Source organism: Astyanax mexicanus, chromosome 17 (genome assembly GCF_023375975.1).
Source record: "Astyanax mexicanus isolate ESR-SI-001 chromosome 17, AstMex3_surface, whole genome shotgun sequence".
Lineage (NCBI taxonomy): Eukaryota > Metazoa > Chordata > Actinopteri > Characiformes > Acestrorhamphidae > Astyanax > Astyanax mexicanus.
Genome location: NC_064424.1, coordinates 294715 through 300479, shown reverse-complemented (window position 1 = coordinate 300479; position 5765 = coordinate 294715).

The following is a 5765-nucleotide window of genomic DNA, read 5'->3' as shown; positions in this document are numbered from 1 at the left end:
TTAAACTCTAGAGAACTTTTAGACTCTTTGGCCCGTTTTTCTGCGCTAGAAATGCACACTCTCTCTGCTTTTAGACTCTCTGGCCCGTTTTTCTGCGCTAGAAATGCGCACTCTCTCCGCTTTTAGACTCTTTGGCCCGTTTTTGACACCTAGCGCTCAAACTTTGAATCTCACATTATAAAAACCTGCTTAACAGCGGGCCAACTTTCATTCTATTTCTAAAATACCTCGCGGGCCGCTCCACAAAAGGAAACGGGCCACAAATGGCCCGCGGGCCGTAGTTTGGACACCCCTGCACTACATATAACTAGCTATTATTCGTATATTGTTTCTATATAAAACTGCCCACACACGTTTGAGCATTGAGTTTAATGCAGTAGTAGAAGAATCTTGTGTATAATGATGCACAACCACTGTACAGAGCTGAATTAAATACAGTCTGAAAATTGTGTTTAATAGATATTTGGGTATTAAATAGATGGTTTGTCAAGGTTTAAAAGATGCTTGATAAAACCAGAGGCTAAATAGTAACAGTACATTATAATACATAATGTATATAATAAATATCGACAGGGTTTACTTTTTGTTTTAAAAATGTCTTTAAAGGGAACTCCTCCCACAGATCAGATCTCTATATCATGTTACCTGTATTATATTCAGTGTATGTGTACTGAAACATTATTTTTGACTACTATATAAGTTCTGTGTATTTTGTCTTCATAGTAAACGACCACATCTGGACATAAAAGAGGCCAGAAATAAGAAAACAGTTCAGTACAGTATTACGTGGGACCTACCTCATCCATGTGTCACGCTCCTATATAACCGTACCGTACGCTTTACTGCGTGAAGAACACGTTCACGCATTTGTTTCTCCACAGTCAAAACAACCTGCTAACTAAATGTACAGACGTCTGCTGCCTCCTGTTTAATTATGTATCTCTTTTCTTATTTATTTCTATTTTTCCAAATGTTATGCATGACCTTTTGACTTGTATTGTCGCTTTTACATCACAAACTCATATTGTGCAGTTATTCAATTTATTTTATACAAATCAATTGTTTTATTTATACATTGTTTTGTATTTTATCAAAAGATTTATTCTTTATGCTTGGTGCCTTCACAGTAATCCACAGTCTATAAATGTTTTTCACACAATAAATTATATTTTCTCTTTATAAGAATGATTCAGTTTGTTCCTTTAGTGCACGGTTCACTCATTATTGTTATTTTAGTATTTATTTTAATGCCCTTTATTTTAAGAGTTATTCCTTGTCCATCTGTCCATCTCCAGATCTTCAATAAAACAAGGAGAAACTATAATAACGGTTCATAATTTAAAAAGACATGAAACTTGAGCTTAATTGGACGTGTTTTACTAATGTTAAACTAAATTATTCTTTGGCTTAAGACTCACAAATTTGCATTTTGGACAAATAAGCTCCTCCTACTACATATATCTGTCACAGTAATTACATTATTAGCTTTTTGATAATGGTGATATTGGTCATTTAGAACAGTAATTACAATGTTGTTCTGTTTAAAAGGGTATATTTGCTTTGTTATGTTACTATACTCTCATTATATCAGTTGCATTTAATGCTCTTAAATTGACAATAATATTGTTTATTGGGAATGATATATCGTCCACAAAAGAAAACTGGTATTGTGAAAGGCATACCTAGTCTCTAATATGCAATCCCTACTTTTTTGAACTAGGTCTAGGTAACTGGCCAAAAAAAAAAAAAATAGCAAGAATTCAAAAGAAAATTATATATATATATATATATATATGACTTTTTCAAAATATACAATAACAAAATTTTCAAACTCAAGAATCCATAACAAATTTATTTCACAGTTTCAATTCTGAGTTTGTGTATTATTTCTTTTTAAATAGGGTTTTAAAATACTTGGTATCCTTTCTAAGCAAAAAAGTATAAATTTATTAATATTTCCTTCCTATATCTATGAATTATTGCACCTTATCATTAGCATTTTAAAATTTTTCTTTCTTTAAACGCTGAAATGCATCACCAGTTGTTTGATTGTAGGGCTGCAACGATTAGTCGATATTATCGACAATGTCGATTATTTAAATTTGTAGACTACAAATGTCATTGTCGACTAATCATTTATTTATAACAGTACTTAATTACACAAAGTAATTGGGACAGAAGTGCAGTGGGAGATAAAAGGGTAAATAGCTCACTCACACAGTTTACAAATCAACTTAGTTTGTGTCTCCAGAAGTGCCCAAACACTAGGGGTGGGCGATATGGCTCTAAAATAATATCACGATATTTCAGGGTATTATCAGGCTATTATCACGATATGGATTTTTAATATCATGATATTTCTGTGTCACGATATATTAATAATATTGCCCACCCCTACCAAACACAACAGATTACATATTTACTCACTACATATCAGAACTTTTCCTGTTTAAACAACATCTAGACATTTAAATGCCTTTTAAATCTCATGTTCTGTTGTTTCTATCGTTTCTTAGTGATCAAAAAAATAATTGTCAGATTAGTCGACTACCAAAATAATCATTAAGTGCAGCTCTTTCTGATTGTTGCTCTCAGTAATGGGCAGGTGGGTTGGAGGCTCTACAGCAACTCAATTCTTTAAAATTCCTACAGGAATATTATGATTTCTTCATTTATATTTAAGGCATTTAGCAGACTCCCTTATCCAGAGCGACTTACAAGGATACAGATAAACCAATGGCGTCTGTTTTGTACAGAGAATTTTTTCTCTTTTCTGGTATTTTGACTGAATTGTTTAAACACTGCAGTTTACTACAAAGTCAAAAAATTCAACCTGAACAAAACTGAATAAACGTCTTGGTTAAAGGCTGCTGATCAATAATCATAAACACATGGACAAATTCTAACTACTTGAGGTTTGCTGCTTGAGGTTATTTATGATTTATCTGTATTGCTTGACGGAGGTAAAGACTTGTCCTGTAGCAAATCCTATAGTAATTGTAAGTGTTTTATTGTAACTGCACATGTACCAGTACGAGTACGAGTGAAATGCAGTGTAGCATCTGACCAGAAGGGCAATTAGGCAGCGAGTACCAAAATATACATTTTCTACAATGTATAGTTTATACACTAAATAGAATTTACAATAAGTGCACTATGGATTTAAATATGATATGATGTGGTATTCAGATTACTAATCCACTATTAACACATTAAATATAGGTTTGTACGAGCGGGATATTAATCTCTACAGAAGAGGAAGGATATTATTATTATTATTATTATTATTATTAGTGCATCATGTATCACAAAAAAAAACAACATTATGAAGTGGAACATTTAGAAATTATTTAATTTGAAAGTCAATAACAGTCAGTAAACAGGAATTTAAAGAAACATTGCTTGTAAAGTAAGGCCACTCTTTGTGCAGCACAAAAGGAGATTTTTTTACTTTATTGGTAAACATCCTCACAAAACACTGCAGTGCACAGCAGAGATCTCTATCACACAACAAGAGCACAGTTTATACTTTATCACACTTTAAATAAAGAGCTGTGCTCTAATAACCCAGGTAAGAACACAGTTCTTCAGGTGGAGGAGGGTACGAGTTCACCAGACCCTGAGTCCCAAAGACTGTGTTCAGACTGCAGCCTAAATCTGATTAATGCCATATCAACACTGTACCCAGACTGATGGTTAATAGTCTGGACCACAGCAACCCACACAGACACCATAGCAACCCACGCAGGTACCACAGCAACCCACAAAGACACCACAGCAACCCACACAGACACCACAGCAACCCACAAAGATACCACAGCAACCCACGAAGACACCACAGCAACCCACGCAGGTACCACAGCAACCCACGAAGACACCACAGAAACCCATGCAGGTACCACAGCAACCCACACAGATACCACAGCAACCCACGCAGGTACCACAGCAACCCATACTACAGATACCACAGCAACCCACGCAGGTACCACAGCAACCCACGAAGACACCACAGAAACCCACGCAGGTACCACAGTAACCCACGCAGGTACCACAGCAACCCACGAAGACACCACAGCAACCCACACAGACACCACAGCAACCCACAAAGATACCACAGCAACCCACGAAGACACCACAGCAACCCACGCAGGTACCACAGCAACCCACGAAGACACCACAGAAACCCATGCAGGTACCACAGCAACCCACACAGATACCACAGCAACCCACGCAGGTACCACAGCAACCCATACTACAGATACCACAGCAACCCACGCAGGTACCACAGCAACCCACGCAGGTACCACAGCAACCCACGAAGACACCACAGAAACCCACGCAGGTACCACAGTAACCCACACAGGTACCACAGCAACCCACGAAGACACCACAGCAACCCACGCAGGTACCACAGCAACCCACGCAGGTACCACAGCAACCCACGCAGGTACCACAGCAACCCACGAAGACACCACAGCAACCCACACAGACACCACAGCAAACCACGAAGACAACACAGCAACCCACGCAGGTACCACAGCAACCCACGCAGGTACCACAGTAACCCACACAGGTACCACAGCAACCCACGAAGACACCACAGCAACCCACGCAGGTACCACAGCAACCCACGCAGGTACCACAGCAACCCACGAAGACACCACAGCAACCCACGAAGACACCACAGCAACCCACACAGACACCACAGCAAACCACGAAGACAACACAGCAACCCACGCAGGTACCACAGCAACCCACGCAGGTACCACAGCAACCCACGCAGGTACCACAGCAACCCACGAAGACACCACAGAAACCCACGCAGGTACCACAGTAACCCACACAGGTACCACAGCAACCCACGAAGACACCACAGCAACCCACGCAGATACCACAGCAACCCATACTACAGATACCACAGCAACCCACGCAGATACCACAGCAACCCACGCAGATACCACAGCAACCCATATTACAGATACCACAGCAACCCACGAAGACACCACAGCAACCCATGCAGACATTTCTTGTGAGGTCCAGACACAAAAATCGCTCATTAATAACGTGCAGATCTGATTAATGAAATCTGATTGGCCTGCATTCTGAACACAGACTAAATCTACAATCAAGGCACTGAATGGATTAACTGAAAGAATAGTGCTGCAGCACCACATAGTGGTGTTACCCAGAATTAATCAGATATCAGCAGCACAGTCACTAACACAGGAACTGAGGTAGATATTTTAATATATTCTCACAAAAACTTGCAGCAGAGCAGCGGAACCCCCAGTTCAGTTTATTCCCTTTAAATTTATATTCCTCAATAAACTGAATAAACTCTGTAAACAGTCTGAAACCCAAACACTGACAGGTCGGTTAAAAAGGGTCGGCTGTAAAGTTTTGCCATCGGAACAACAGACGAGCTTAAACGGTTCACTCTCGGTTAGCAGTAATAATTACATTAACAATTTATCGTACAATCATTTTTCTTAAATTCAGTCCCTTGGATTTCCTTAGAAAGTTGAGCTTCTTCACACGAATGGGCTGAAATACTGACCATTAAAAATATTCACAGTCACTTAAATAAAGACCTTTATATGCAAAACTGATGCAACACACAGTTCTGTACAACTTCTATCTGTAAACAGGATTAAATACTGTTTAGATCAGCAAAATACTCTATCATACACTGCTATCAACTGCTATCAACACGTAACAACTGCTTTCAACTGGTAACAACTGGCAACAACATTGCTAACAGTGCT